The sequence below is a fragment of the Corella eumyota genome, chromosome 6 (genome assembly GCF_963082875.1).
Source record: "Corella eumyota chromosome 6, kaCorEumy4.1, whole genome shotgun sequence".
Taxonomy (NCBI): Eukaryota; Metazoa; Chordata; class Ascidiacea; order Phlebobranchia; family Corellidae; genus Corella; species Corella eumyota.
The window spans coordinates 8,677,740-8,704,489 of NC_137495.1; the positions used below are offsets into that span (position 1 = coordinate 8,677,740).

Here is a 26,750-nt window from a genome sequence, read left to right on the forward strand (position 1 = left end):
ATTTATTTGATAAATAAAATATGGTTTAAAATTCTTTGATAATAAATAAGTTAAAAAAAAATTTAAACAAAAATGTATTATTAAAATTGTACAAAAAAAGCTATAAGTAAAAAAATTAAAAAAATTTATATAAAACAAAACAGATACTAAGACAATAACAATTTTATTGACATCACATGATAAAGAAAAAAATGAGTTTTAATAATAAAAACAATAAAATTCCTCCAAACATTTGTGATGGTCGCAAGTATAGAATTTTTGTGTGTAACAAAGCGAAGATATTAAAAGTGCTTTTGATTAAATGTGACTTTATTTATCAAAGTAAACGTACTTGCTTAATAGCGGTACATATACTAAAATTGGAACGATACAGAGAAGATTAGCATGGCCGCTGCGCAAGGATGACACGCAAAATCGTGAAGCGTTCCATATATTTATTACCGTTGAAAAAGAGTTTTTTTAATTTAAAAAACAAATCTGTGATTTCTAAATGAAAGTTTAACTAGTTTAGGCGATAATCGATACAGCATAATATAAAAGCAAACTAGATTTATTTGATAAATAAATTATGGTTTAAAATTATTTGATATTAAATAAGTTAAAAAAAAATTTAAACAAAAATGTATTATTAAAATTGTACAAAAAAGCTATAAGTAAAAATATTGAAAAAAATTATATCAAACAAAACAGATACTAAGACAATAACAATTTTATTGACATCACATGATAAAGAAAAAAATGAGTTTTAATAATAAACACAATAAAATTCCTCCAAACACTTGTGATGGTCGCAAGTATAGAATTTTCGTCTGTAACAAACCGAAGATATTAAAAGTGCTTTTGATTAAATGTGACTTTATTTACTAAGGTAAACGTACTTGCTTAATAGCGGTACATATACTAAAATTGGAACGATACCGAGAAGATTAGCTTGGCCCCTGCGCAAAGATGACACGCAAATTCGTGAGGCGTTCCATATTTTTATTACCGTTGAAAAAGAGTTTTTTTAATTTAAAAAACAAATCTTTGATTTCTAAAGAAAAATTTAACCAAGTTTAGGCGATAATCGTTACAGCATAATATAAAAGCAAACTACATTTATTTGATAAATAAAATATGGTTTAAAATTATTTGATATTAAATAAGTTAAAAAAAATTTAAACAAAAATGTATTATTAAAGTTGTACAAAAAAAGCTGTAAGTAAAAAAATTATATAAAACAAAACAGATACTAAGACAATAACAATTTTATTGACATCACATGATAAAGAAAAAAATGAGTTTTAATAATAAAAACAATAAAATTACACCAAACACTTGTGATGGTCGCAATATAGAAATTTTGTGTGTAACAAAGCGAAGATATTAAAAGTGCTTTTGATTAAATGTGACTTTATTTACCAAGGTAAACGTACTTGCTTAATAGCGGTACATATTCTAAAATTGAAACAATACAGAGAAGATAAGCTTGGTCCCTGCGCAAGGATGACACGCAAAATCATGAAGCGTTCTATATTTTCATTACCGTTGAAAAAAAAATTTTTTAATTTGTAAAAACAAATCTGTGATTTCTAAATGAAAATTTAACTAAGATTAGGCGATAATCGTTACAGCTTAATATAAAAAAACAAACTAGATTTATTTGATAAATAAAATATGGTTTAAAATTCTTTGATAATAAATAAGTTAAAAAAAAATTTAAACAAAAATGTATTATTAAAATTGTACAAAAAAAGCTATAAGTAAAAAAATTGATAAAAATTATAAAAAAAAACAGATATTAAATCAATAACAATTTTATTGACATGATAAAAAAAAAATGAGTTTTAATAATAAAAACAATTAAATTCCTCGAAACATTTGTGATGGTCGCAAGTATAGAATTTGCGTCTGTAACAAAGCGAAGATTTTAAAACTGCTTTTGATTAAATGTGCCTTTATTTACCAAGGTAAACGTAATTGCTTAATAGCGGTACATATACTAAAATTGGAATGATACAGAGAAGATTAGCATGGCCTCTGCGCAAGGATGACACGCAAATTCGTGAAGCGTTCCATATTTTTATTACCGTTGAAAAAGAGTTTTTTTAATTTAAACAACAAATCTGTGATTTCTAAATGAAAATTTAACTAGTTTAGGCGATAATCGTTACAGCATAATATAAAAGCACACTACATTTATTTGATAAATAAAATATGGTTTAAAATTATTTGATATTAAATAAGTTAAAAAAAATTTAAACAAAAATGTATTATTAAAGTTGTACAAAAAAAGCTATAAGTAAAAAAATTATATAAAACAAAACAGATACTAAGACAATAACAATTTTATTGACATCACATGATAAAGAAAAAAATGAGTTTTAATAATAAAAACAATAAAATTCCTCCAAACACTTGTGATGGTCGCAAGTATAGAATTTGCGTCTGTAACAAAGCGAAGATTTTAAAAGTGCTTTTGTTTAAATGTGACTTTATTTACCAAGGTAAACGTACTTGCTTAATAGCGGTATACTAAAATTGGAACGATACAGAGAAGATTAGCATGGCCCCTGCGCAAGGATGACACGCAAAATCATAAAGCGTTCTATATTTTTATTACCGTTGAAAAAGAATTTTTTTAATTTGAAAAAACAAATCTGTGATTTCTAAATGAAAATTTAACTAAGATTAGGCGATAATCGTTACAGCATAATATAAAAAAACAAACTAGATTTATTTGATAAATAAAATATGGTTTAAAATTCTTTGATAATAAATAAGTTAAAAAAAAATTTAAACAAAAATGTATTATTAAAATTGTACAAAAAAAGCTATAAGTAAAAAAATTGAAAAAATTTATATAAAACAAAACAGATACTAAGACAATAACAATTTTATTGACATCACATGATAAAGAAAAAAATGAGTTTTAATAATAAAAACAATAAAATTCCTCCAAACATTTGTGATGGTCGCAAGTATAGAATTTTCGTGTGTAACAAAGCGAAGATATTAAAAGTGCTTTTGATTAAATGTGACTTTATTTACCAAAAAAAACGTACTTGCTTAATAGCGGTACATATACTAAAATTGGAACAATACAGAGAAGATAAGCATGGCCCCTGCGCAAGGATGACACGCAAAATCGTGAAGCGTTCCATATATTTATTACCGTTGAAAAAGAGTTTTTTTAATTTAAAAAACAAATCTGTGATTTCTAAATGAAAATTTAACTAGTTTAGGCGAGACTCGATATAGCATAATATAAAAGCAAACTAGATTTATTTGATAAATAAATTATGGTTTAAAATTATTTGATATTAAATAAGTTAAAACAAAATTTAAACAAAAATGTATTATTAAAATTGTACAAAAAAGCTATAAGTAAAAATATTGAAAAAAATTATATCAAACAAAACAGATACTAAGACAATAACAATTTTATTGACATCACATGATAAAGAAAAAAATGAGTTTTAATAATAAAAACAATAAAATTCCTCCAAACACTTGTGATGGTCGCAAGTATAGAATTTTCGTCTGTAACAAACCGAAGATATTAAAAGTGCTTTTGATTAAATGTGACATTATTTACCAAGGTAAACGTACTTGCTTAATAGCGGTACATATACTAAAATTGGAGCGATACAGAGTAGATTAGCTTGGCCCCTGCGCAAAGATGACACGCAAATTCGTGAAGCGTTCCATATATTTATTACCGTTGAAAAAAAGTTTTTTTTAATTTAAAAAACAAATCTGTGATTTCTAAATGAAAATTTAACTAGTTTAGGCGATACTCGATACAGCATAATATAAAAGCAAACTAGATTTATTTGATAAATAAATTATGGTTTAAAATTATTTGATATTAAATAAGTTAAAAAAAAATTTAAACAAAAATGTATTATTAAAATTGTACAAAAAAGTTATAAGTAAAAATATTATATAAAACAAAACAGATACTAAGACAATAACAATTTTATTGACATCACATGATAAAGAAAAAGATGAGTTTTAATAATAAAAACAATAAAATTCCTCTAAACATTTGTGATGGTCGCAAGTATAGAATTTGCGTCTGTAACAAAGCGAAGATTTTAAAAGTGCTTTTGATTAAATGTGACTTTATTTACCAAGGTAAACGTACTTGCTTAATAGCGGTACATATACTAAAATTGGAACGATACAAAGAAGATTAGCATGGCCCCTGCGCAAGGATGACACGCAATATCGTGAAGCGTTCCATATTTTTATTACCGTTGAAAAAGAGTTTTTTTAATTTAAAAAACAAATCTGTGATTTCTAAAGAAAAATTTAACCAAGTTTAGGCGATAATCGTTACAGCATAATATAAAAGCAAACTACATTTATTTGATAAATAAAATATGGTTTAAAATTATTTGATATTAAATAAGTTAAAAAAAAATTGAAACAAAAATGTATTATTAAAATTGTACAAAAAAGCTATAAGTAAAAAAATTGAAAAAAATTATATCAAACAAAACAGATACTAAGACAATAACAATTTTATTGACATCACATGATAAAGAAAAGAATGAGTTTTAATAATAAAAACAATAAAATTCCTCCAAACACTTGTGATGGTCGCAAGTATAGAAATTTTGTGTGTAACAAAGCGAAGATATTAAAAGTGCTTTTGATTAAATGTGACTTTATTTACCAAGGTAAACGTACTTGCTTAATAGCGGTACATATACTAAAATTGGAACAATACAGAGAAGCTTAGCATGGCCCCTGCGCAAGGATGACACGCAAAATCATGAAGCGTTCCATTTTTTTATTACCGTTGAAAAAGAATTTTTTTAATTTGAAAAAACAAATCTGTGATTTCTAAATGAAAATTTAACTAAGATTAGGCGATAATCGTTACAGCATAATATAAAAAAACAAACTAGATTTATTTGATTAATAAAATATGGTTTAAAATTCTTTGATAATAAATAAGTTAAAAAAAATTTAAACAAAAATGTATTATTAAAATTGTACAAATAAAGCTATAAGTAAAAAAATTGAAAAAAATTATATAAAACAAAACAGATACTAAATCAATAACATGTTTATTGACATCACATGATAAAGAAAAGAATGAGTTTTAATAATAAAAACAATAAAATTCCTCCAAACACTTGTGATGGTCGCAAGTATAGAATTTGCGTCTGTAACAAAGCAAAGATATTAAAAGTGCTTTTGATTAAATGTGACTTTATTTACCAAGGTAAACGTACTTGCTTAATAGCGGTACATATACTAAAATTGGAACAATACAGAGAAGATTAGCATGGCCCCTGCGCAAGGACGACACGCAAAATCATGAAGCGTTCTATATTTTTATTACCGTTGAAAAAGAATTTTTTTAATTTGAAAAAACAAATCTGTGATTTCTAAATGAAAATTTAACTAAAATTAGGCGATAATCGTTACAGCATAATATAAAAAAACAAACTAGATTTATTTGATAAATAAATTATGGTTTAAAATTATTTGATATTAAATAAGTTAAAAAAAAATTTAAACAAAAATGTATTATTAAAATTGTACAAAAAAACTATAAGTAAAAATATTGAAAAAAATTATATCAAACAAAACAAATACTAAGACAATAACAATTTTATTGACATCACATGATAAAGAAAAAAATGAGTTTTAATAATAAAAACAATAAAATTCCTCCAAACACTTGTGATGGTCGCAAGTATAGAAATTTTGTGTGTAACAAAGCGAAGATATTAAAAGTGCTTTTGATTAAATGTGACTTTATTTACCAAGGTAAACGTACTTGCTTAATAGCGGTACATATACTAATATTGGAACAATACAGAGAAGATTAGCATGGCCCCTGCGCAAGGATGACACGCAAAATCGTGAAGCGTTCCATATTTTTATCACCGTTGAAAAAGAGTTTTTTTAATTTAAAAAACAAATCTGTGATTTCTAAATGAAAATTTAACTAAGATTAGGCGATAATATTTACAGCATAATATAAAAAACAAACTAGATTTATTTGATAAATAAAATATGTTTTAAAAGTCTTTCATAATAAATAAGTTAAAAAAAAATTTAAACAAAAATGTATTATTAAAATTGTACAAAAAAAGCTATAAGTAAAAAAATTGATAAAAATTATAAAAAAAAACAGATATTAAATCAATAACAATTTTATTGACATGATAAAAAAAAAAATGAGTTTTAATAATAAAAACAATTAAATTCCTCGAAACATTTGTGATGGTCGCAAGTATAGAATTTGCGTCTGTAACAAAGCGAAGATTTTAAAACTGCTTTTGATTAAATGTGCCTTTATTTACCAAGGTAAACGTAATTGCTTAATAGCGGTACATATACTAAAATTGGAATGATACAGAGAAGATTAGCATGGCCTCTGCGCAAGGATGACACGCAAATTCGTGAAGCGTTCCATATTTTTATTACCGTTGAAAAAGAGTTTTTTTATTTAAAAAACAAATTTGTGATTTCTAAATGAAAATTTAACTAGTTTAGGCGATAATCGTTACAGCATAATATAAAAGCAAACTAGATTTATTTGATAAATAAAATATGGTTTAAATTTATTTGATATTAAATAAGTTAAAAAAAAATTTAAACAAAAATGTATTATTAAAAGTGTACAAAAAAGCTATAAGTAAAAATATTGAAAAAAATTATATCAAACAAAACAGATACTAAGACAATAACAATTTCATTGACATCACATGATAAAGAAAAAAATGAGTTTTAATAATAAAAACAAGAAAATTACACCAAACACTTGTGATGGTCGCAATATAGAAATTTTGTGTGTAACAAAGCGAAGATATTAAAAGTGCTTTTGATTAAATGTGACTTTATTTACCAAGGTAAACGTACTTGCTTAATAGCGGTACATATTCTAAAATTGAAACAATACAGAGAAGATAAGCTTGGTCCCTGCGCAAGGATGACACGCAAAATCATGAAGCGTTCTATATTTTCATTACCGTTGAAAAAAAAATTTTTTAATTTGTAAAAACAAATCTGTGATTTCTAAATGAAAATTTAACTAAGATTAGGCGATAATCGTTACAGCTTAATATAAAAAAACAAACTAGATTTATTTGATAAATAAAATATGGTTTAAAATTCTTTGATAATAAATAAGTTAAAAAAAAATTTAAACAAAAATGTATTATTAAAATTGTACAAAAAAAGCTATAAGTAAAAAAATTGATAAAAATTATAAAAAAAAACAGATATTAAATCAATAACAATTTTATTGACATGATAAAAAAAAAAATGAGTTTTAATAATAAAAACAATTAAATTCCTCGAAACATTTGTGATGGTCGCAAGTATAGAATTTGCGTCTGTAACAAAGCGAAGATTTTAAAACTGCTTTTGATTAAATGTGCCTTTATTTACCAAGGTAAACGTAATTGCTTAATAGCGGTACATATACTAAAATTGGAATGATACAGAGAAGATTAGCATGGCCTCTGCGCAAGGATGACACGCAAATTCGTGAAGCGTTCCATATTTTTATTACCGTTGAAAAAGAGTTTTTTTATTTAAAAAACAAATTTGTGATTTCTAAATGAAAATTTAACTAGTTTAGGCGATAATCGTTACAGCATAATATAAAAGCAAACTAGATTTATTTGATAAATAAAATATGGTTTAAAATTATTTGATATTAAATAAGTTAAAAAAAAATTTAAACAAAAATGTATTATTAAAATTGTACAAAAAAGCTATAAGTAAAAATATTGAAAAAAATTATATCAAACAAAACAGATACTAAGACAATAACAATTTCATTGACATCACATGATAAAGAAAAAAATGAGTTTTAATAATAAAAACAATAAAATTACACCAAACACTTGTGATGGTCGCAATATAGAAATTTTGTGTGTAACAAAGCGAAGATATTAAAAGTGCTTTTGATTAAATGTGACTTTATTTACCAAGGTAAACGTACTTGCTTAATAGCGGTACATAATCTAAAATTGAAACAATACAGAGAAGATAAGCTTGGTCCCTGCGCAAGGATGACACGCAAAATCATGAAGCGTTCTATATTTTCATTACCGTTGAAAAAAAATTTTTTTAATTTATAAAAACAAATCTGTGATTTCTAAATGAAAATTTAACTAAGATTAGGCGATAATCGTTACAGCTTAATATAAAAAAACAAACTAGATTTATTTGATAAATAAAATATGGTTTAAAATTCTTTGATAATAAATAAGTTAAAAAAAAATTTAAACAAAAATGTATTATTAAAATTGTACAAAAAAAGCTATAAGTAAAAAAATTGAAAAAAATTATATAAAACAAAACAGATACTAAATCAATAACAATTTTATTGACATCACATGATAAAGAAAAAAATGAGTTTTAATAATAAAAACAATAAAATTCCTCCAAACACTTGTGATGGTCGCAAGTATAGAAATTTTGTGTGTAACAAAGCAAAGATATTAAAAGTGCTTTTGATTAAATGTGACTTTATTTACCAAGGTAAACGTACTTGCTTAATAGCGGTACATATACTAAAATTGGAACAATACAGAGAAGATTAGCATGGCCCCTGCGCAAAGATGACACGCAAAATCATGAAGCGTTCTATAATTTTATTACCGTTGAAAAAGAATTTTTTTAATTTGAAAAAACAAATCTGTGATTTCTAAATTAAAATTTAACTAAGATTAGGCGATAATCGTTACAGCATAATATAAAAAAACAGACTAGATTTATTTGATAAATAAAATATGGTTTAAAATTCTTTGATAATAAATAAGTTAAAAAAAAATTTAAACAAAAATGTATTATTAAAATTGTACAAAAAAAGCTATAAGTAAAAAAATTGAAAAAATTTATATAAAACAAAACAGATACTAAGACAATAACAATTTTATTGACATCACATGATAAAGAAAAAAATGAGTTTTAATAATAAAAACAATAAAATTCCTCCAAACACTTGTGATGGTCGCAAGTATAGAAATTTTGTGTGTAACAAAGCGAAGATATTAAAAGTGCTTTTGATTAAATGTGACTTTATTTACCAAGGTAAACGTACTTGCTTAATAACGGTACATATACTAAAATTGGAACAATACAGAGAAGATTAGCATGGCCCCTGCGCAAAGATGACACGCAAAATCATAAAGCGTTCTATAATTTTATTATCGTTGAAAAAGAATTTTTTTAATTTGAAAAAACAAATCTGTGATTTCTAAATGAAAATTTAACTAAGATTAGGCGATAATCGTTACAGCATAATATAAAAAAACAAACTAGATTTATTTGATAAATAAATTATGGTTTAAAATTATTTGATATTAAATAAGTTAAAAAAAAATTTAAACAAAAATGTATTATTAAAATTGTACAAAAAAGCTATAAGTAAAAATATTGAAAAAAATTATATCAAACAAAACAAATACTAAGACAATAACAATTTTATTGACATCACATGATAAAGAAAAAAATGAGTTTTAATAATAAAAACAATAAAATTCCTCCAAACACTTGTGATGGTCGCAAGTATAGAAATTTTGTGTGTAACAAAGCGAAGATATTAAAAGTGCTTTTGATTAAATGTGACTTTATTTACCAAGGTAAACGTACTTGCTTAATAGCGGTACATATACTAATATTGGAACAATACAGAGAAGATTAGCATGGCCCCTGCGCAAGAATGACACGCAAAATCGTGAAGCGTTCCATATTTTTATCACCGTTGAAAAAGAGTTTTTTTAATTTAAAAAACAAATCTGTGATTTCTAAATGAAAATTTAACTAAGATTAGGCGATAATATTTACAGCATAATATAAAAAAACAAACTAGATTTATTTGATAAATAAAATATGTTTTAAAAGTCTTTCATAATAAATAAGTTAAAAAAAAATTTAAACAAAAATGTATTATTAAAATTGTACAAAAAAAGCTATAAGTAAAAAAATTGATAAAATTTATAAAAAAAAACAGATATTAAATCAATAACAATTTTATTGACATGATAAAAAAAAAAAGAGTTTTAATAATAAAAACAATTAAATTCCTCGAAACATTTGTGATGGTCGCAAGTATAGAATTTGCGTCTGTAACAAAGCGAAGATTTTAAAACTGCTTTTGATTAAATGTGCCTTTATTTACCAAGGTAAACGTAATTGCTTAATAGCGGTACATATACTAAAATTGGAATGATACAGAGAAGATTAGCATGGCCTCTGCGCAAGGATGACACGCAAATTCGTGAAGCGTTCCATATTTTTATTACCGTTGAAAAAAAGTTTTTTTAATTTAAAAAACAAATTTGTGATTTCTAAATGAAAATTTAACTAGTTTAGGCGATAATCGTTACAGCATAATATAAAAGCAAACTAGATTTATTTGATAAATAAAATATGGTTTAAAATTATTTGATATTAAATAAGTTAAAAAAAAATTTAAACAAAAATGTATTATTAAAATTGTACAAAAAAGCTATAAGTAAAAATATTGAAAAAAATTATATCAAACAAAACAGATACTAAGACAATAACAATTTCATTGACATCACATGATAAAGAAAAAAATGAGTTTTAATAATAAAAACAATAAAATTACATTACACCAAACACTTGTGATGGTCGCAATATAGAAATTTTGTGTGTAACAAAGCGAAGATATTAAAAGTGCTTTTGATTAAATGTGACTTTATTTACCAAGGTAAACGTACTTGCTTAATAGCGGTACATATTCTAAAATTGAAACAATACAGAGAAGATAAGCTTGGTCCCTGCGCAAGGATGACACGCAAAATCATGAAGCGTTCTATATTTTCATTACCGTTGAAAAAAAATTTTTTTAATTTGTAAAAACAAATCTGTGATTTCTAAATGAAAATTTAACTAAGATTAGGCGATAATCGTTACAGCTTAATATAAAAAAACAAACTAGATTTATTTGATAAATAAAATATGGTTTAAAATTCTTTGATAATAAATAAGTTAAAAAAAAATTTAAACAAAAATGTATTATTAAAATTGTACAAAAAAAGCTATAAGTAAAAAAATTGAAAAAAATTATATAAAACAAAACAGATACTAAATCAATAACAATTTTATTGACATCACATGATAAAGAAAAAAATGAGTTTTAATAATAAAAACAATAAAATTCCTCCAAACACTTGTGATGGTCGCAAGTATAGAAATTTTGTGTGTAACAAAGCGAAGATATTAAAAGTGCTTTTGATTAAATGTGACTTTAATTACCAAGGTAAACGTACTTGCTTAATAGCGGTACATATACTAAAATTGGAACAATACAGAGAAGATTAGCATGGCCCCTGCGCAAAGATGACACGCAAAATCATGAAGCGTTCTATAATTTTATTACCGTTGAAAAAGAATTTTTTTAATTTGAAAAAACAAATCTGTGATTTCTAAATGAAAATTTAACTAAGATTAGGCGATAATCGTTACAGCATAATATAAAAAAACAAACTAGATTTATTTGATAAATAAAATATGGTTTAAAATTCTTTGATAATAAATAAGTTAAAAAAAAATTTAAACAAAAATGTATTATTAAAATTGTACAAAAAAAGCTATAAGTAAAAAGATTGAAAAAAATTATATAAAACAAAACAGATATTAAATCAATATAAATTTTATTGACATCACATGATAAAGAAAAAAATGAGTTTTAATAATAAAAACAATAAAATTCCTCCAAACACTTGTGATGGTCGCAAGTATAGAAATTTTGTGTGTAACAAAGCGAAGATATTAAAAGTGCTTTTGATTAAATGTGACTTTATTTACCAAGGTAAACGTACTTGCTTAATAGCGGTACATATACTAAAATTGGAACAATACAGAGAAGATTAGCATGGCCCCTGCGCAAAGATGACACGCAAAATCATGAAGCGTTCTATAATTTTATTACCGTTGAAAAAGAATTTTTTTAATTTGAAAAAACAAATCTGTGATTTCTAAATGAAAATTTAACTAAGATTAGGCGATAATCGTTACAGCATAATATAAAAAAACAGACTAGATTTATTTGATAAATAAAATATGGTTTAAAATTCTTTGATAATAAATAAGTTAAAAAAAAATTTAAACAAAAATGTATTATTAAAATTGTACAAAAAAAGCTATAAGTAAAAAAATTGAAAAAATTTATATAAAACAAAACAGATACTAAGACAATAACAATTTTATTGACATCACATGATAAAGAAAAAAATGAGTTTTAATAATAAAAACAATAAAATTCCTCCAAACACTTGTGATGGTCGCAAGTATAGAAATTTTGTGTGTAACAAAGCGAAGATATTAAAAGTGCTTTTGATTAAATGTGACTTTATTTACCAAGGTAAACGTACTTGCTTAATAACGGTACATATACTAAAATTGGAACAATACAGAGAAGATTAGCATGGCCCCTGCGCAAAGATGACACGCAAAATCATAAAGCGTTCTATAATTTTATTATCGTTGAAAAAGAATTTTTTTAATTTGAAAAAACAAATCTGTGATTTCTAAATAAAAATTTAACTAAAATTAGGCGATAATCGTTACAGCATAATATAAAAAAACAAACTAGATTTATTTGATAAATAAAATATGGTTTAAAATTATTTGATATTAAATAAGTTAAAAAAAAATTTAAACAAAAATGTATTATTAAAATTGTACAAAAAAGCTATAAGTAAAAATATTGAAAAAAATTATATCAAACAAAACAGATACTAAGACAATAACAATTTTATTGACATCACATGATAAAGAAAAAAATGAGTTTTAATAATAAACACAATAAAATTCCTCCAAACACTTGTGATGGTCGCAAGTATAGAATTTTCGTCTGTAACAAACCAAAGATATTAAAAGTGCTTTTGATTAAATGTGACTTTATTTACCAAGTTAAACGTACTTGCTTAATAGCGGTACATTTACTAAAATTGGAACGATACAGAGAAGATTAGCTTGGCCTCTGCGCAAAGATGACACGCAAATTTGTGAAGCGTTCCATATTTTTATTACCGTTGAAAAAGAGTTTTTTTAATTTAAAAAACAAATCTGTGATTTCTAAAGAAAAATTTAACCAAGTTTAGGCGATAATCGTTACAGCATAATATAAAAGCAAACTACATTTATTTGATAAATAAAATATGGTTTAAAATTATTTGATATTAAATAAGTTAAAAAAAAATTTAAACAAAAATGTATTATTAAAATTGTACAAAAAAAGCTATAAGTAAAAAAATTGAAAAAATTTATATAAAACAAAACAGATACTAAGACAATAACAATTTTATTGACATCACATGATAAAGAAAAAAATGAGTTTTAAGAATAAAAACAATAAAATTCCTCCAAACATTTGTGATGGTCGCAAGTATAGAATTTTCGTGTGTAACAAAGCGAAGATATTAAAAGTGCTTTTGATTAAATGTGACTTTATTTACCAAAGAAAACGTACTTGCTTAATAGCGGTACATATACTAAAATTGGAACGATACAGAGAAGATTAGCATGGCCCCTGCGCAAGGATGACACGCAAAATCGTGAAGCGTTCCATATATTTATTACCGTTGAAAAAGAGTTTTTTTAATTTAAAAAACAAATCTGTGATTTCTAAATAAAAATTTAACTAGTTTAGGCGATACTCGATACAGCATAATATAAAAGCAAACTAGATTTATTTGATAAATAAATTATGGTTTAAAATTATTTGATATTAAATAAGTTAAAAAAAAATTTAAACAAAAATGTATTATTAAAATTGTGCAAAAAATCTATAAGTAAAAATATTGAAAAAAATTATATCAAACAAAACAGATACTAAGACAATAACAATTTTATTGACATCACATGATAAAGAAAAAAATGAGTTTTAATAATAAAAACAATAAAATTCCTCCATACACTTGTGATGGTCGCAAGTATAGAATTTTCGTTTGTAACAAACCGAAGATATTAAAAGTGCTTTTGATTAAATGTGACTTTATTTACCAAGGTAAACGTACTTGCTTAATAGCGGTATATATACTAAAATTGGAGCGATACAGAGAAGATTAGCTTGGCCCCTGCGCAAAGTTGACACGCAAATTCGTGAAGCGTTCCATATTTTTATTACCGTTGAAAAAGAGTTTTTTTAATTTAAAAAACAAATTTGTGATTTCTAAATGAAAATTTAACTAGTTTAGGCGATAATCGTTACAGCATAATATAAAAGCACACTACATTTATTTGATAAATAAAATATGGTTTAAAATTCTTTGATAATAAATAAGTTAAAAAAAAATTTAAACAAAAATGTATTATTAAAGTTGTACAAAAAAAACTATAAGTAAAAAAATTATATAAAACAAAACAGATACTAAGGCAATAACAATTTTATTGACATCACATGATAAAGAAAAAAATGAGTTTTAATAATAAAAACAATAAAATTCCTCCAAACATTTGTGATGGTCGCAAGTATAGAATTTGCGTCTGTAACAAAGCGAAGATTTTAAAAGTGCTTTTGATTAAATGTGACTTTATTTACCAAGGTAAACGTACTTGCTTAATAGCGGTACATATACTAAAATTGGAACAATACAAAGAAGATTAGCATGGCCCCTGCGCAAGGATGACACGCAAAATCGTGAAGCGTTCCATATTTTTATTACCGTTGAAAAAGAGTTTTTTTAATTTAAAAAACAAATCTGTGATTTCTAAAGAAAAATTTAACCAAGTTTAGGCGATAATCGTTACAGCATAATATAAAAGCAAAATACATTTATTTGATAAATAAATTATGGTTTAAAATTATTTGATATTAAATAAGTTAAAAAAAATTGAAACAAAAATGTATTATTAAAATTGTACAAAAAAGCTATAAGTAAAAAAATTGAAAAAATTATATAAAACAAAACAAATACTAAGACAATAACAATTTTATTGACATCACATAATAAAGAAACAAATGAGTTTTAATAATAAAAACAATAAAATTCCTCCAAACATTTGTGATGGTCGCAAGTATAGAATTTTCGTGTGTAACAAAGCGAAGATATTAAAAGTGCTTTTGATTAAATGTGACTTTATTTACCAAAATAAACGTACTTGCTTAATAGCGGTACATATACTAAAATTGGAACAATACAGAGAAGATTGGCATGGCCTCTGCGCAAGGATGACACGCAAAATCGTGAAGCGTTCCTTATATTTATTACCGTTGAAAAAGAGTTTTTTTAATTTAAAAAACAAATCTGTGATTTCTAAATGAAAGTTTAACTAGTTTAGGCGATAATCGATACAGCATAATATAAAAGCAAACTAGATTTATTTGATAAATAAATTATGGTTTAAAATTATTTGATATTAAATAAGTTAAAAAAAAATTTAAACAAAAATGTATTATTAAAATTGTACAAAAAAGCTATAAGTAAAAATATTGAAAAAAATTATATCAAACAAAACAAATACTAAGACAATAACAATTTTATTGACATCACATGATAAAGAAAAAAATGAGTTTTAATAATAAAAACAATAAAATTCCTCCAAACACTTGTGATGGTCGCAAGTATAGAAATTTTGTGTGTAACAAAGCGAAGATATTAAAAGTGCTTTTGATTAAATGTGACTTTATTTACCAAGGTAAACGTACTTGCTTAATAGCGGTATATATACTAAAATTGGAGCGATACAGAGAAGATTAGCTTGGCCCCTGCGCAAAGTTGACACGCAAATTCGTGAAGCGTTCCATATTTTTATTACCGTTGAAAAAGAGTTTTTTTAATTTAAAAAACAAATTTGTGATTTCTAAATGAAAATTTAACTAGTTTAGGCGATAATCGTTACAGCATAATATAAAAGCACACTACATTTATTTGATAAATAAAATATGGTTTAAAATTCTTTGATAATAAATAAGTTAAAAAAAAATTTAAACAAAAATGTATTATTAAAGTTGTACAAAAAAAGCTATAAGTAAAAAAATTATATAAAACAAAACAGATACTAAGGCAATAACAATTTTATTGACATCACATGATAAAGAAAAAAATGAGTTTTAATAATAAAAACAATAAAATTCCTCCAAACATTTGTGATGGTCGCAAGTATAGAATTTGCGTCTGTAACAAAGCGAAGATTTTAAAAGTGCTTTTGATTAAATGTGACTTTATTTACCAAGGTAAACGTACTTGCTTAATAGCGATACATATACTAAATTTGGAACAATACAAAGAAGATTAGCATGGCCCCTGCGCAAGGATGACACGCAAAATCGTGAAGCGTTCCATATTTTTATTACCGTTGAAAAAGAGTTTTTTTAATTTAAAAAACAAATCTGTGATTTCTAAAGAAAAATTTAACCAAGTTTAGGCGATAATCGTTACAGCATAATATAAAAGCAAACTACATTTATTTGATAAATAAATTATGGTTTAAAATTATTTGATATTAAATAAGTTAAAAAAAATTGAAACAAAAATGTATTATTAAAATTGTACAAAAAAGCTATAAGTAAAAAAATTAAAAAAATTATATAAAACAAAACAAATACTAAGACAATAACAATTTTATTGACATCACATAATAAAGAAACAAATGAGTTTTAATAATAAAAACAATAAAGTTCCTCCAAACATTTGTGATGGTCGCAAGTATAGAATTTTCGTGTGTAACAAAGCGAAGATATTAAAAGTGCTTTTGATTAAATGTGACTTTATTTACCAAAGTAAACCTACTTGCTTAATAGCGGTACATATACTAAAATTGGAACAATACAGAGGAGATAAGCATGGCCCCTGCGCAAGGATGACACGCAAAATCATGAAGCGTTCTGTATTTTTATTACCGTTGAAAAAGAATTTTTTTAATTTGAAAAAACAAATCTGTGATTTCTACATGAAAATTTAACTAAGATTAGGCAATAATCGTTACAGCATAATATAAAAAAACAAACTAGATTTATTTGATAAATAAAATATGGTTTAAAATTCTTTGATAATAAATAAGTTAAAAAAAAATTTAAACAAAAATGTATTATTAAAATTGTACAAAAAAAGCTATAAGTAAAAAAATTGAAAAACATTATATAAAACAAAACAGATACTAAATCAATAACAACTTTATTGACATCACATGATAAAGAAAAAAATGAGTTTTAATAATAAAAACAATAAAATTCCTCCAAACACTTGTGATGGTCGCAAGTATAGAATTATTAAAAGTGCTTTTGATTAAATGTGACTTTATTTACCAAGGTAAACGTACTTGCTTAATAGCGGTACATATACTAAAATTGGAACAATACAGAGAAGATTAGCATGGCCCCTGCGCAAAGATGACACGCAAAATCATGAAGCGTTCTAAATTTTTATTATCGTTGAAAAAGAATTTTTTTAATTTGAAAAAACAAATCTGTGATTTCTAAATGAAAATTTAACTAAGATTAGGCGATAATCGTTACAGCATAATATAAAAAAACAAACTAGATTTATTTGATAAATAAAATATGGTTTAAAATTCTTTGATAATAAATAAGTTAAAAAAAAATTTAAACAAAAATGTAGTATTAAAATTGTACAAAAAAAGCTATAAGTAAAAAAATTGAAAAAATTTATATAAAACAAAACAGATACTAAGACAATAACAATTTTATTGACATCACATGATAAAGAAAAAAATGAGTTTTAATAATAAAAACGATAAAATTCCTTCAAACTTTGTGATGGTCGCAAGTATAGAATTTTCGTGTGTAACAAAGCGAAGATATTAAACGTGCTTTTGATTAAATGTGACTTTATTTACCAAGGTAAACGTACTTGCTTAATAGCGGTACATATACTAAAATTGGAACAATACAGAGAAGATTAGCATGGCCCCTGCGCAAGGATGACACGCAAAATCATGAAACGTTCTATATTTTTATTATCGTTGAAAAAGAATTTTTTTAATTTGAAAAAACAAATCTGTGATTTCTAAATGAAAATTTAACTAAGATTAGGCATAAATCGTTACAGCATAATATAAAAAAACAAACTAGATTTATTTGATAAATAAAATATGGTTTAAATTTTTTGATAATAAATAAGTTAAAAAAAAATTTAAACAAAAATGTATTATTAAAATTGTACAAAAAAAGCTATAAGTAAAAATATTGAAAAAAATTATATCAAACAAAACAGATACTAAGACAATAACAATTTTATTGACATCACATGATAAAGAAAAAAATGAGTTTTAATAATAAAAACAATAAAATTCCTCCAAACACTTGTGATGGTTGCAAGTATAGAATTTTGTGTGTAACAAAGCGAAGATATTAAAAGTGCTTTTGATTAAATGTGACTTTATTTACCAAAGAAAACGTACTTGCTTAATAGCGGTACATATACTAAAATTGGAACAATACCGAGGAGATAAGCATGGCCCCTGCGCAAGAATGACACGCAAAATCATGAAGCGTTCTGTATTTTTATTACCGTTGAAAAAGAATTTTTTTAATTTGAAAAAACAAATCTGTGATTTCTAAATGAAAATTTAACTAAGATTAGGCGATAATCGTTACAGCATAATATAAAAAAACAAACTAGATTTATTTGATAAATAAAATATGCTTTAAAATTCTTTGATAATAAATAAGTTAAAAAAAAATTTAAACAAAAATGTATTATTAAAATTGTACAAAAAAGCTATAAGTAAAAATATTGAAAAAAAATATATCAAACAAAACAGATACTAAGACAATAACAATTTTATTGACATCACATGATAAAGAAAAAAATGAGTTTTAATAATAAAAACAATAAAATTCCTCCAAACACTTGTGATGGTCGCAAGTATAGAAATTTTGTGTGTAACAAAGCGAAGATATTAAAAGTGCTTTTGATTAAATGTGACTTTATTTACCAAGGTAAACGTATTTGCTTAATAGCGGTACATATACTAAAATTGGAACAATACAGAGAAGATAAGCATGGCCCCTGCGCAAAGATGACACGCAAAATCATGAAGCGTTCTATATTTTTATTACCGTTGAAAAAGAGTTTTATTAATTTAAAAAACAAATCTGTGATTTCTAAAGAAAAATTTAACCAAGTTTAGGCGATAATCGTTACAGCATAATATAAAAGCAAACTACATTTATTTGATAAATAAAATATGGTTTAAAATTATTTGATATTAAATAAGTTAAAAAAAAATTTAAACAAAAATGTATTATTAAAATTGTACAAAAAAAGCTATAAGTAAAAAAATTGAAAAAATTTATATAAAACAAAACAGATACTAAGACAATAACAATTTTATTGACATCACATGATAAAGAAAAAAATGAGTTTTAATAATAAAAACAATAAAATTCCTCCAAACATTTGTGATGGTCGCAAGTATAGAATTTTCGTGTGTAACAAAGCGAAGATATTAAAAGTGCTTTTGATTAAATGTGACTTTATTTACCAAAGAAAACGTACTTGCTTAATAGCGGTACATATACTAAAATTGGAACAATACAGAGAAGATTAGCATGGCCTCTGCGCAAGGATGACACGCAAAATCGTGAAGCGTTCCATATATTTATTACCGTTGAAAAAGAGTTTTTTTAATTTAAAAAACAAATCTGTGATTTCTAAATGAAAATTTAACTAGTTTAGGCGATACTCGATACAGCATAATATAAAAGCAAACTAGATTTATTTGATAAATAAATTATGGTTTAAAATTATTTGATATTAAATAAGTTAAAAAAAAATTTAAACAAAAATGTATTATTAAAATTGTACAAAAAAGCTATAAGTAAAAATATTGAAAAAAATTATATCAAACAAAACAGATACTAAGACAATAACAATTTTATTGACATCACATGATAAAGAAAAAAATGAGTTTTAATAATAAAAACAATAAAATTCCTCCATACACTTGTGATGGTCGCAAGTATAGAATTTTCGTTTGTAACAAACCGAAGATATTAAAAGTGCTTTTGATTAAATGTGACTTTATTTACCAAGGTAAACGTACTTGCTTAATAGCGGTACATATACTAAAATTGGAGCGATACAGAGAAGATTAGCTTGGCCCCTGCGCAAAGATGACACGCAAATTCGTGAAGCGTTCCATATTTTTATTACCGTTGAAAAAAAGTTTTTTTAATTTAAAAAACAAATCTGTGATTTCTAAATAAAAATTTAACTAGTTTAGGCGATAATCGTTACAGCATAATATAAAAGCACACTACATTTATTTGATAAATAAAATGTGGTTTAAAATTCTTTGATAATAAATAAGTTAAAAAAAAATTTAAACAAAAATGTATTATTAAAGTTGTACAAAAAAAGCTGTAAGTAAAAAAAGTTATATAAAACAAAACAGATACTAAGGCAATAACAATTTTATTGACATTACATGATAAAGAAAAAAATGAGTTTTAATAATAAAAACAATAAAATTCCTCCAAACATTTGTGATGGTCGCAAGTATAGAATTTGCGTCTGTAACAAAGCGAAGATTTTAAAAGTGCTTTTGATTAAATGTGACTTTATTTACCAAAGTAAACGTACTTGCTTAATAGCGGTACATATACTAAAATTGGAACGATACAGAGAAGATTAGCATGGCCCCTGCGCAAGGATGACACGCAAAATCGTGAAGCGTTCCATATATTTATTACCGTTGAAAAAGAGTTTTTTTAATTTAAAAAACAAATCTGTGATTTCTAAATGAAAGTTTAACTAGTTTAGGCGATAATCGATACAGCATAATATAAAAGCAAACCAGATTTATTTAATAAATAAATTATGGTTTAAAATTATTTGATATTAAATAAGTTAAAAAAAAATTTAAACAAAAATGTATTATTAAAATTGTACAAAAAAGCTATAAGTAAAAATATTGAAAAAAATTATATCAAACAAAACAAATACTAAGACAATAACAATTTTATTGACATCACATGATAAAGAAAAAAATGAGTTTTAATAATAAAAACAATAAAATTCCTCCAAACACTTGTGATGGTCGCAAGTATAGAATTTTCGTGTGTAACAAAGCGAAGATATTAAAAGTGCTTTTGATTAAATGTGACTTTATTTAAGAAAGTAAACGTACTTGCTTAATAGCGGTACATATACTAAAATTGGAACGATACAGAGAAGATTAGCATGGCCCCTGCGCAAGGATGACACGCAAAATCGTGAAGCGTTCCATATATTTATTACCGTTGAAAAAGAGTTTTTTTAATTTAAAAAAACAAATCTGTGATTTCTAAATGAAAGTTTAACTAGTTTAGGCGATAATCGTTACAGCATAATATAAAAGCAAACTAGATTTATTTGATAAATAAATTATGGTTTAAAATTATTTGATATTAAATAAGTTAAAAAAAAATTTAAACAAAAATGTATTATTAAAATTGTACAAAAATGCTATAAGTAAAAATATTAAAAAAAATTATATCAAACAAAACAGATACTAAGACAATAACAATTTTATTGACATCACATGATAAAGAAAAAAATGAGTTTTAATAATAAAAACAATAAAATTCCTCCAAACACTTGTGATGGTCGCAAGTATAGAAATTTTGTATGTAACAAAGCGAAGATATTAAAAGTGCTTTTGATTAAATGTGACTTTATTTACCAAGGTAAACGTACTTGCTTAATAGCGGTACATATACTAAAATTGAAACAATACAGAAAAGATAAGCATGGCCCCTGCGCAAGGATGACACGCAAAATCATGAAGCGTTCTATAATTTTATTACCGTTGAAAAAGAATTTTTTTACTTTGAAAAAACAAATCTGTGATTTTTAAATAAAAATTTAACTAAGATTAGGCGATAATCGTTACAGCATAATATAAAAAAACAAACTAGATTTATTTGATAAATAAAATATGGTTTAAAATTCTTTGATAATAAATAAGTTAAAAAAAAATTTAAACAAAAATGTATTATTAAAATTGTACAAAAAAAGCTATAAGTAAAAAAATTGAAAAACATTATATAAAACAAAACAGATACTAAATCAATAACAATTTTATTGACATCACATGATAAAGAAAAAAATGAGTTTTAATAATAAAAACAATAAAATTCCTCCAAACACTGGTGATGGTCGCAAGTATAGAATTTTCGTGTGTAACAAAGCGAAGATATTAAAAGTGCTCTTGATTAAATGTGACTTTATTTACCAAGGTAAACGTACTTGCTTAATAGCGGTACATATACTAAAATTGGAACGATACAGAGAAGATTAGCATGGCCCCTGCGCAAGGATGACACGCAAAATCATGAAGCGTTCTATATTTTTATTACCGTTGAAAAAGAATTTTTTTAATTTGAAAAATCACATCTGTGATTTCTAAATAAAAATTTAACTAAGATTAGGCGATAATCGTTACAGCATAATATAAAAAAACAAACTAGATTTATTTGATAAATAAAATATGGTTTAAAATTCTTTGATAATAAATAAGTTAAAAAAAAATTTAAACAAAAATGTATTATTAAAATTGTACAAAAAAAGCTATAAGTAAAAAAATTAAAAAAATTTATATAAAACAAAACAGATACTAAGACAATAACAATTTTATTGACATCACATGATAAAGAAAAAAATGAGTTTTAATAATAAAAACAATAAAATTCCTCCAAACATTTGTGATGGTCGCAAGTATAGAATTTTTGTGTGTAACAAAGCGAAGATATTAAAAGTGCTTTTGATTAAATGTGACTTTATTTATCAAATTAAACGTACTTGCTTATTAGCGGTACATATACTTAAATTGGAACGATACAGAGAAGATTAGCATGGCCCCTGCGCAAGGATGACACGCAAAATCGTGAAGCGTTCCATATATTTATTACCGTTGAAAAAGAGTTTTTTTAATTTAAAAAACAAATCTGTGATTTCTAAATGAAAGTTTAACTAGTTTAGGCAATAATCGATACAGCATAATATAAAAGCAAACTAGATTTATTTGATAAATAAATTATGGTTTAAAATTATTTGATATTCAATAAGTTAAAAAAAAATTTAAACAAAAATGTATTATTAAAATTGTACAAAAAAGCTATAAGTAAAAATATTGAAAAAAATTATATCAAACAAAACAGATACTAAGACAATAACAATTTTATTGACATCACATGATAAAGAAAAAAATGAGTTTTAATAATAAAAACAATAAAATTCCTCCAAACATTTGTGATGGTCGCAAGTATAGAATTTTCGTCTGTAACAAACCGAAGATATTAAAAGTGCTTTTAATTAAATGTGACTTTATTTACTAAGGTAAACGTACTTGCTTAATAGCGGTACATATACTAAAATTGGAACAATACAGAGAAGATTAGCATGGCCCCTGCGCAAGGATGACACGCAAAATCGTAAAGCGTTCCATATTTTTATCACCGTTGAAAAAGAGTTTTTTTAATTTAAAAAACAAATCTGTGATTTCTAAATGAAAATTTAACTAAGATTAGGCGATAATATTTACAGCATAATATAAAAAAACAAACTAGATTTATTTGATAAATAAAATATGTTTTAAAAGTCTTTCATAATAAATAAATTAAAAAAAAATTTAAACAAAAATGTATTATTAAAATTGTACAAAAAAAGCTATAAGTAAAAAAATTGAAAAAAATTATAAAAAAAAACAGATATTAAATCAATAACAATTTTATTGACATGATAAAAAAAAAAATGAGTTTTAATAATAAAAACAATTAAATTCCTCGAAACATTTGTGATGGTCGCAAGTATAGAATTTGCGTCTGTAACAAAGCGAAGATTTTAAAACTGCTTTTGATTAAATGTGCCTTTATTTACCAAGGTAAACGTAATTGCTTAATAGCGGTACATATACTAAAATTGGAATGATACAGAGAAGATTAGCATGGCCTCTGCGCAAGGATGACACGCAAATTCGTGAAGCGTTCCATATTTTTATTACCGTTGAAAAAGAGTTTTTTTAATTTAAAAAACAAATTTGTGATTTCTAAATGAAAATTTAACTAGTTTAGGCGATAATCGTTACAGCATAATATAAAAGCAAACTAGATTTATTTGATAAATAAAATATGGTTTAAAATTATTTGATATTAAATAAGTTAAAAAAAAATTTAAACAAAAATGTATTATTAAAATTGTACAAAAAAGCTATAAGTAAAAATATTGAAAAAAATTATATCAAACAAAACAGATACTAAGACAATAACAATTTCATTGACATCACATGATAAAGAAAAAAATGAGTTTTAATAATAAAAACAATAAAATTACACCAAACACTTGTGATGGTCGCAATATAGAAATTTTGTGTGTAACAAAGCGAAGATATTAAAAGTGCTTTTGATTAAATGTGACTTTATTTACCAAGGTAAACGTACTTGCTTAATAGCGGTACATATTCTAAAATTGAAACAATACAGAGAAGATAAGCTTGGTCCCTGCGCAAGGATGACACGCAAAATCATGAAGCGTTCTATATTTTTATTACCGTTGAAAAAGAATTTTTTTAATTTGAAAAAACAAATCTGTGATTTCTAAATGAAAATTTAACTAAGATTAGGCGATAATCGTTACAGCATAATATAAAAAAACAGACTAGATTTATTTAATAAATAAAATATGGTTTAAAATTCTTTGATAATAAATAAGTTAAAAAAAAATTTAAACAAAAATGTATTATTAAAATTGTACAAAAAAAGACAATAACAATTTTATTGACATCACATGATAAAGAAAAAAATGAGTTTTAATAATAAAAACAATAAAATTCCTCCAAACACTTGTGATGGTCGCAAGTATAGAAATTTTGTGTGTAACAAAGCGAAGATATTAAAAGTGCTTTTGATTAAAAGTGACTTTATTTACCAAGGTAAACGTACTTGCTTAATAGCGGTACATATACTAAAATTGGAACAATACAGAGAAGATTAGCATGGCCCCTGCGCAAAGATGACACGCAAAATCATGAAGCGTTCTATAATTTTATTACCGTTGAAAAAGAATTTTTTTAATTTGAAAAAACAAATCTGTGATTTCTAAATGAAAATTTAACTAAGATTAGGCGATAATCGTTACAGCATAATATAAAAAAACAGACTAGATTTATTTGATAAATAAAATATGGTTTAAAATTATTTGATAATAAATAAGTTAAAAAAAAATTTAAACAAAAATGTATTATTAAAATTGTACAAAAAAAACTATAAGTAAAAAAATAGAAAAAATTTATATAAAACAAAACAGATACTAAGACAATAACAATTTTATTGACATCACATGCTAAAGAAAAAAATGAGTTTTAATAATAAAAACAATAAAATTCCTCCAAACACTTGTGATGGTCGCAAGTATAGAAATTTTGTGTGTAACAAAGCGAATATTTTAAAAGTGCTTTTGATTAAATGTGACTTTATTTACCAAGGTAAACGTACTTGCTTAATAGCGGTACATATACTAAAATTGGAACAATACAGAGAAGATTAGCATGGCCCCTGCGCAAAGATGACACGCAAAATCATGAAGCGTTCTATAATTTTATTACCGTTGAAAAAGAATTTTTTTAATTTGAAAAAACAAATCTGTGATTTCTAAATGAAAATTTAACTAAGATTAGGCGATAATCGTTACAGCATAATATAAAAAAACAGACTCGATTTATTTAATAAATAAAATATGGTTTAAAATTCTTTGATAATAAATAAGTTAAAAAAAAATTTAAACAAAAATGTATTATTAAAATTGTACAAAAAAAGCTATAAGTAAAAAAATTGATAAAATTTATATAAAACAAAACAGATACTAAGACAATAACAATTTTATTGACATCACATGATAAAGAAAAAAATGAGTTTTAATAATAAAAACAATAAAATTCCTCCAAACACTTGTGATGGTCGCTAGTATAGAAATTTTGTGTGTAACAAAGCCAAGATATTAAAAGTGCTTTTGATTAAATGTGACTTTATTTACCAAGGTAAACGTACTTGCTTAATAGCGGTACATATACTAAAATTGGAACAATACAGAGAAGATTAGCATGGCCCCTGCGCAAGGATGACACGCAAAATCGTAAAGCGTTCCATATTTTTATCACCGTTGAAAAAGAGTTTTTTTAATTTAAAAAACAAATCTGTGATTTCTAAATGAAAATTTAACTAAGATTAGGCGATAATATTTACAGCATAATATAAAAAAACAAACTAGATTTATTTGATAAATAAAATATGTTTTAAAAGTCTTTCATAATAAATAAATTAAAAAAAAATTTAAACAAAAATGTATTATTAAAATTGTACAAAAAAAGCTATAAGTAAAAAAATTGAAAAAAATTATAAAAAAAAACAGATATTAAATCAATAACAATTTTATTGACATGATAAAAAAAAAAATGAGTTTTAATAATAAAAACAATTAAATTCCTCGAAACATTTGTGATGGTCGCAAGTATAGAATTTGCGTCTGTAACAAAGCGAAGATTTTAAAACTGCTTTTGATTAAATGTGCCTTTATTTACCAAGGTAAACGTAATTGCTTAATAGCGGTACATATACTAAAATTGGAATGATACAGAGAAGATTAGCATGGCCTCTGCGCAAGGATGACACGCAAATTCGTGAAGCGTTCCATATTTTTATTACCGTTGAAAAAGAGTTTTTTTAATTTAAAAAACAAATTTGTGATTTCTAAATGAAAATTTAACTAGTTTAGGCGATAATCGTTACAGCATAATATAAAAGCAAACTAGATTTATTT

The 26,750-nt window shown here is 24.3% G+C and overlaps 48 non-coding genes and 1 pseudogene across 48 annotated transcripts; all 49 read left to right on the plus strand.

The window, feature by feature from the left end:
* The first annotated feature begins 327 nt into the window (after positions 1–327).
* Positions 328–436, plus strand: LOC145758002 (U6 spliceosomal RNA). Its single transcript, XR_014286007.1, has one exon. It is a non-coding gene; the product is annotated as a U6 spliceosomal RNA (small nuclear RNA).
* A 438-nt stretch (positions 437–874) lies between these two features.
* LOC145758138 (U6 spliceosomal RNA) lies at positions 875–983 on the plus strand. The gene has a single exon (XR_014286133.1). It is a non-coding gene; the product is annotated as a U6 spliceosomal RNA (small nuclear RNA).
* A 428-nt stretch (positions 984–1,411) lies between these two features.
* Positions 1,412–1,520, plus strand: LOC145758172 (U6 spliceosomal RNA). Its single transcript, XR_014286165.1, has one exon. It is a non-coding gene; the product is annotated as a U6 spliceosomal RNA (small nuclear RNA).
* A 435-nt stretch (positions 1,521–1,955) lies between these two features.
* LOC145758043 (U6 spliceosomal RNA) lies at positions 1,956–2,064 on the plus strand. Its single transcript, XR_014286045.1, has one exon. It is a non-coding gene; the product is annotated as a U6 spliceosomal RNA (small nuclear RNA).
* A 433-nt stretch (positions 2,065–2,497) lies between these two features.
* Positions 2,498–2,597, plus strand: LOC145758115 (U6 spliceosomal RNA; annotated as a pseudogene).
* Positions 2,598–3,040: 443 nt separating this feature from the next.
* LOC145757900 (U6 spliceosomal RNA) lies at positions 3,041–3,149 on the plus strand. Its single transcript, XR_014285911.1, has one exon. It is a non-coding gene; the product is annotated as a U6 spliceosomal RNA (small nuclear RNA).
* A 438-nt stretch (positions 3,150–3,587) lies between these two features.
* On the plus strand, positions 3,588–3,696 carry LOC145758202 (U6 spliceosomal RNA). Its single transcript, XR_014286193.1, has one exon. It is a non-coding gene; the product is annotated as a U6 spliceosomal RNA (small nuclear RNA).
* Positions 3,697–4,125: 429 nt separating this feature from the next.
* Positions 4,126–4,234, plus strand: LOC145757895 (U6 spliceosomal RNA). Its single transcript, XR_014285906.1, has one exon. It is a non-coding gene; the product is annotated as a U6 spliceosomal RNA (small nuclear RNA).
* A 439-nt stretch (positions 4,235–4,673) lies between these two features.
* Positions 4,674–4,782, plus strand: LOC145757943 (U6 spliceosomal RNA). Its single transcript, XR_014285950.1, has one exon. It is a non-coding gene; the product is annotated as a U6 spliceosomal RNA (small nuclear RNA).
* A 442-nt stretch (positions 4,783–5,224) lies between these two features.
* On the plus strand, positions 5,225–5,333 carry LOC145757879 (U6 spliceosomal RNA). Its single transcript, XR_014285891.1, has one exon. It is a non-coding gene; the product is annotated as a U6 spliceosomal RNA (small nuclear RNA).
* Positions 5,334–5,775: 442 nt separating this feature from the next.
* LOC145757819 (U6 spliceosomal RNA) lies at positions 5,776–5,884 on the plus strand. Its single transcript, XR_014285834.1, has one exon. It is a non-coding gene; the product is annotated as a U6 spliceosomal RNA (small nuclear RNA).
* Positions 5,885–6,318: 434 nt separating this feature from the next.
* Positions 6,319–6,427, plus strand: LOC145758044 (U6 spliceosomal RNA). The gene has a single exon (XR_014286046.1). It is a non-coding gene; the product is annotated as a U6 spliceosomal RNA (small nuclear RNA).
* A 436-nt stretch (positions 6,428–6,863) lies between these two features.
* On the plus strand, positions 6,864–6,972 carry LOC145758173 (U6 spliceosomal RNA). Its single transcript, XR_014286166.1, has one exon. It is a non-coding gene; the product is annotated as a U6 spliceosomal RNA (small nuclear RNA).
* Positions 6,973–7,408: 436 nt separating this feature from the next.
* On the plus strand, positions 7,409–7,517 carry LOC145758045 (U6 spliceosomal RNA). Its single transcript, XR_014286047.1, has one exon. It is a non-coding gene; the product is annotated as a U6 spliceosomal RNA (small nuclear RNA).
* Positions 7,518–7,953: 436 nt separating this feature from the next.
* LOC145758180 (U6 spliceosomal RNA) lies at positions 7,954–8,062 on the plus strand. The gene has a single exon (XR_014286173.1). It is a non-coding gene; the product is annotated as a U6 spliceosomal RNA (small nuclear RNA).
* A 443-nt stretch (positions 8,063–8,505) lies between these two features.
* On the plus strand, positions 8,506–8,614 carry LOC145758008 (U6 spliceosomal RNA). The gene has a single exon (XR_014286012.1). It is a non-coding gene; the product is annotated as a U6 spliceosomal RNA (small nuclear RNA).
* A 443-nt stretch (positions 8,615–9,057) lies between these two features.
* On the plus strand, positions 9,058–9,166 carry LOC145758121 (U6 spliceosomal RNA). The gene has a single exon (XR_014286116.1). It is a non-coding gene; the product is annotated as a U6 spliceosomal RNA (small nuclear RNA).
* A 442-nt stretch (positions 9,167–9,608) lies between these two features.
* LOC145757949 (U6 spliceosomal RNA) lies at positions 9,609–9,717 on the plus strand. Its single transcript, XR_014285956.1, has one exon. It is a non-coding gene; the product is annotated as a U6 spliceosomal RNA (small nuclear RNA).
* A 434-nt stretch (positions 9,718–10,151) lies between these two features.
* On the plus strand, positions 10,152–10,260 carry LOC145758047 (U6 spliceosomal RNA). The gene has a single exon (XR_014286049.1). It is a non-coding gene; the product is annotated as a U6 spliceosomal RNA (small nuclear RNA).
* A 442-nt stretch (positions 10,261–10,702) lies between these two features.
* LOC145758174 (U6 spliceosomal RNA) lies at positions 10,703–10,811 on the plus strand. The gene has a single exon (XR_014286167.1). It is a non-coding gene; the product is annotated as a U6 spliceosomal RNA (small nuclear RNA).
* A 443-nt stretch (positions 10,812–11,254) lies between these two features.
* On the plus strand, positions 11,255–11,363 carry LOC145758009 (U6 spliceosomal RNA). Its single transcript, XR_014286013.1, has one exon. It is a non-coding gene; the product is annotated as a U6 spliceosomal RNA (small nuclear RNA).
* Positions 11,364–11,806: 443 nt separating this feature from the next.
* On the plus strand, positions 11,807–11,915 carry LOC145758011 (U6 spliceosomal RNA). The gene has a single exon (XR_014286015.1). It is a non-coding gene; the product is annotated as a U6 spliceosomal RNA (small nuclear RNA).
* A 443-nt stretch (positions 11,916–12,358) lies between these two features.
* On the plus strand, positions 12,359–12,467 carry LOC145758120 (U6 spliceosomal RNA). Its single transcript, XR_014286115.1, has one exon. It is a non-coding gene; the product is annotated as a U6 spliceosomal RNA (small nuclear RNA).
* A 442-nt stretch (positions 12,468–12,909) lies between these two features.
* LOC145758133 (U6 spliceosomal RNA) lies at positions 12,910–13,018 on the plus strand. Its single transcript, XR_014286129.1, has one exon. It is a non-coding gene; the product is annotated as a U6 spliceosomal RNA (small nuclear RNA).
* Positions 13,019–13,458: 440 nt separating this feature from the next.
* Positions 13,459–13,567, plus strand: LOC145757796 (U6 spliceosomal RNA). The gene has a single exon (XR_014285813.1). It is a non-coding gene; the product is annotated as a U6 spliceosomal RNA (small nuclear RNA).
* Positions 13,568–14,005: 438 nt separating this feature from the next.
* On the plus strand, positions 14,006–14,114 carry LOC145758193 (U6 spliceosomal RNA). Its single transcript, XR_014286185.1, has one exon. It is a non-coding gene; the product is annotated as a U6 spliceosomal RNA (small nuclear RNA).
* A 429-nt stretch (positions 14,115–14,543) lies between these two features.
* LOC145757887 (U6 spliceosomal RNA) lies at positions 14,544–14,652 on the plus strand. Its single transcript, XR_014285899.1, has one exon. It is a non-coding gene; the product is annotated as a U6 spliceosomal RNA (small nuclear RNA).
* Positions 14,653–15,089: 437 nt separating this feature from the next.
* LOC145758112 (U6 spliceosomal RNA) lies at positions 15,090–15,198 on the plus strand. The gene has a single exon (XR_014286109.1). It is a non-coding gene; the product is annotated as a U6 spliceosomal RNA (small nuclear RNA).
* Positions 15,199–15,636: 438 nt separating this feature from the next.
* Positions 15,637–15,745, plus strand: LOC145758194 (U6 spliceosomal RNA). The gene has a single exon (XR_014286186.1). It is a non-coding gene; the product is annotated as a U6 spliceosomal RNA (small nuclear RNA).
* A 429-nt stretch (positions 15,746–16,174) lies between these two features.
* LOC145758051 (U6 spliceosomal RNA) lies at positions 16,175–16,283 on the plus strand. Its single transcript, XR_014286053.1, has one exon. It is a non-coding gene; the product is annotated as a U6 spliceosomal RNA (small nuclear RNA).
* Positions 16,284–16,724: 441 nt separating this feature from the next.
* On the plus strand, positions 16,725–16,829 carry LOC145758176 (U6 spliceosomal RNA). The gene has a single exon (XR_014286169.1). It is a non-coding gene; the product is annotated as a U6 spliceosomal RNA (small nuclear RNA).
* Positions 16,830–17,249: 420 nt separating this feature from the next.
* LOC145757915 (U6 spliceosomal RNA) lies at positions 17,250–17,358 on the plus strand. The gene has a single exon (XR_014285924.1). It is a non-coding gene; the product is annotated as a U6 spliceosomal RNA (small nuclear RNA).
* Positions 17,359–17,800: 442 nt separating this feature from the next.
* LOC145757722 (U6 spliceosomal RNA) lies at positions 17,801–17,909 on the plus strand. The gene has a single exon (XR_014285744.1). It is a non-coding gene; the product is annotated as a U6 spliceosomal RNA (small nuclear RNA).
* A 441-nt stretch (positions 17,910–18,350) lies between these two features.
* On the plus strand, positions 18,351–18,459 carry LOC145758191 (U6 spliceosomal RNA). The gene has a single exon (XR_014286183.1). It is a non-coding gene; the product is annotated as a U6 spliceosomal RNA (small nuclear RNA).
* A 442-nt stretch (positions 18,460–18,901) lies between these two features.
* LOC145758059 (U6 spliceosomal RNA) lies at positions 18,902–19,010 on the plus strand. Its single transcript, XR_014286060.1, has one exon. It is a non-coding gene; the product is annotated as a U6 spliceosomal RNA (small nuclear RNA).
* A 440-nt stretch (positions 19,011–19,450) lies between these two features.
* On the plus strand, positions 19,451–19,559 carry LOC145757942 (U6 spliceosomal RNA). Its single transcript, XR_014285949.1, has one exon. It is a non-coding gene; the product is annotated as a U6 spliceosomal RNA (small nuclear RNA).
* A 438-nt stretch (positions 19,560–19,997) lies between these two features.
* LOC145758147 (U6 spliceosomal RNA) lies at positions 19,998–20,106 on the plus strand. The gene has a single exon (XR_014286142.1). It is a non-coding gene; the product is annotated as a U6 spliceosomal RNA (small nuclear RNA).
* Positions 20,107–20,536: 430 nt separating this feature from the next.
* Positions 20,537–20,645, plus strand: LOC145757798 (U6 spliceosomal RNA). The gene has a single exon (XR_014285815.1). It is a non-coding gene; the product is annotated as a U6 spliceosomal RNA (small nuclear RNA).
* A 438-nt stretch (positions 20,646–21,083) lies between these two features.
* Positions 21,084–21,192, plus strand: LOC145757800 (U6 spliceosomal RNA). Its single transcript, XR_014285816.1, has one exon. It is a non-coding gene; the product is annotated as a U6 spliceosomal RNA (small nuclear RNA).
* Positions 21,193–21,631: 439 nt separating this feature from the next.
* On the plus strand, positions 21,632–21,740 carry LOC145758077 (U6 spliceosomal RNA). Its single transcript, XR_014286076.1, has one exon. It is a non-coding gene; the product is annotated as a U6 spliceosomal RNA (small nuclear RNA).
* A 443-nt stretch (positions 21,741–22,183) lies between these two features.
* Positions 22,184–22,292, plus strand: LOC145757737 (U6 spliceosomal RNA). The gene has a single exon (XR_014285758.1). It is a non-coding gene; the product is annotated as a U6 spliceosomal RNA (small nuclear RNA).
* Positions 22,293–22,735: 443 nt separating this feature from the next.
* Positions 22,736–22,844, plus strand: LOC145757762 (U6 spliceosomal RNA). Its single transcript, XR_014285780.1, has one exon. It is a non-coding gene; the product is annotated as a U6 spliceosomal RNA (small nuclear RNA).
* Positions 22,845–23,282: 438 nt separating this feature from the next.
* LOC145757832 (U6 spliceosomal RNA) lies at positions 23,283–23,391 on the plus strand. The gene has a single exon (XR_014285847.1). It is a non-coding gene; the product is annotated as a U6 spliceosomal RNA (small nuclear RNA).
* Positions 23,392–23,826: 435 nt separating this feature from the next.
* LOC145758048 (U6 spliceosomal RNA) lies at positions 23,827–23,935 on the plus strand. Its single transcript, XR_014286050.1, has one exon. It is a non-coding gene; the product is annotated as a U6 spliceosomal RNA (small nuclear RNA).
* A 437-nt stretch (positions 23,936–24,372) lies between these two features.
* LOC145758124 (U6 spliceosomal RNA) lies at positions 24,373–24,481 on the plus strand. Its single transcript, XR_014286119.1, has one exon. It is a non-coding gene; the product is annotated as a U6 spliceosomal RNA (small nuclear RNA).
* A 392-nt stretch (positions 24,482–24,873) lies between these two features.
* LOC145758012 (U6 spliceosomal RNA) lies at positions 24,874–24,982 on the plus strand. Its single transcript, XR_014286016.1, has one exon. It is a non-coding gene; the product is annotated as a U6 spliceosomal RNA (small nuclear RNA).
* Positions 24,983–25,425: 443 nt separating this feature from the next.
* Positions 25,426–25,534, plus strand: LOC145758013 (U6 spliceosomal RNA). Its single transcript, XR_014286017.1, has one exon. It is a non-coding gene; the product is annotated as a U6 spliceosomal RNA (small nuclear RNA).
* Positions 25,535–25,977: 443 nt separating this feature from the next.
* On the plus strand, positions 25,978–26,086 carry LOC145757834 (U6 spliceosomal RNA). Its single transcript, XR_014285849.1, has one exon. It is a non-coding gene; the product is annotated as a U6 spliceosomal RNA (small nuclear RNA).
* A 435-nt stretch (positions 26,087–26,521) lies between these two features.
* LOC145758049 (U6 spliceosomal RNA) lies at positions 26,522–26,630 on the plus strand. Its single transcript, XR_014286051.1, has one exon. It is a non-coding gene; the product is annotated as a U6 spliceosomal RNA (small nuclear RNA).
* The last annotated feature ends 120 nt before the right edge of the window (positions 26,631–26,750 follow it).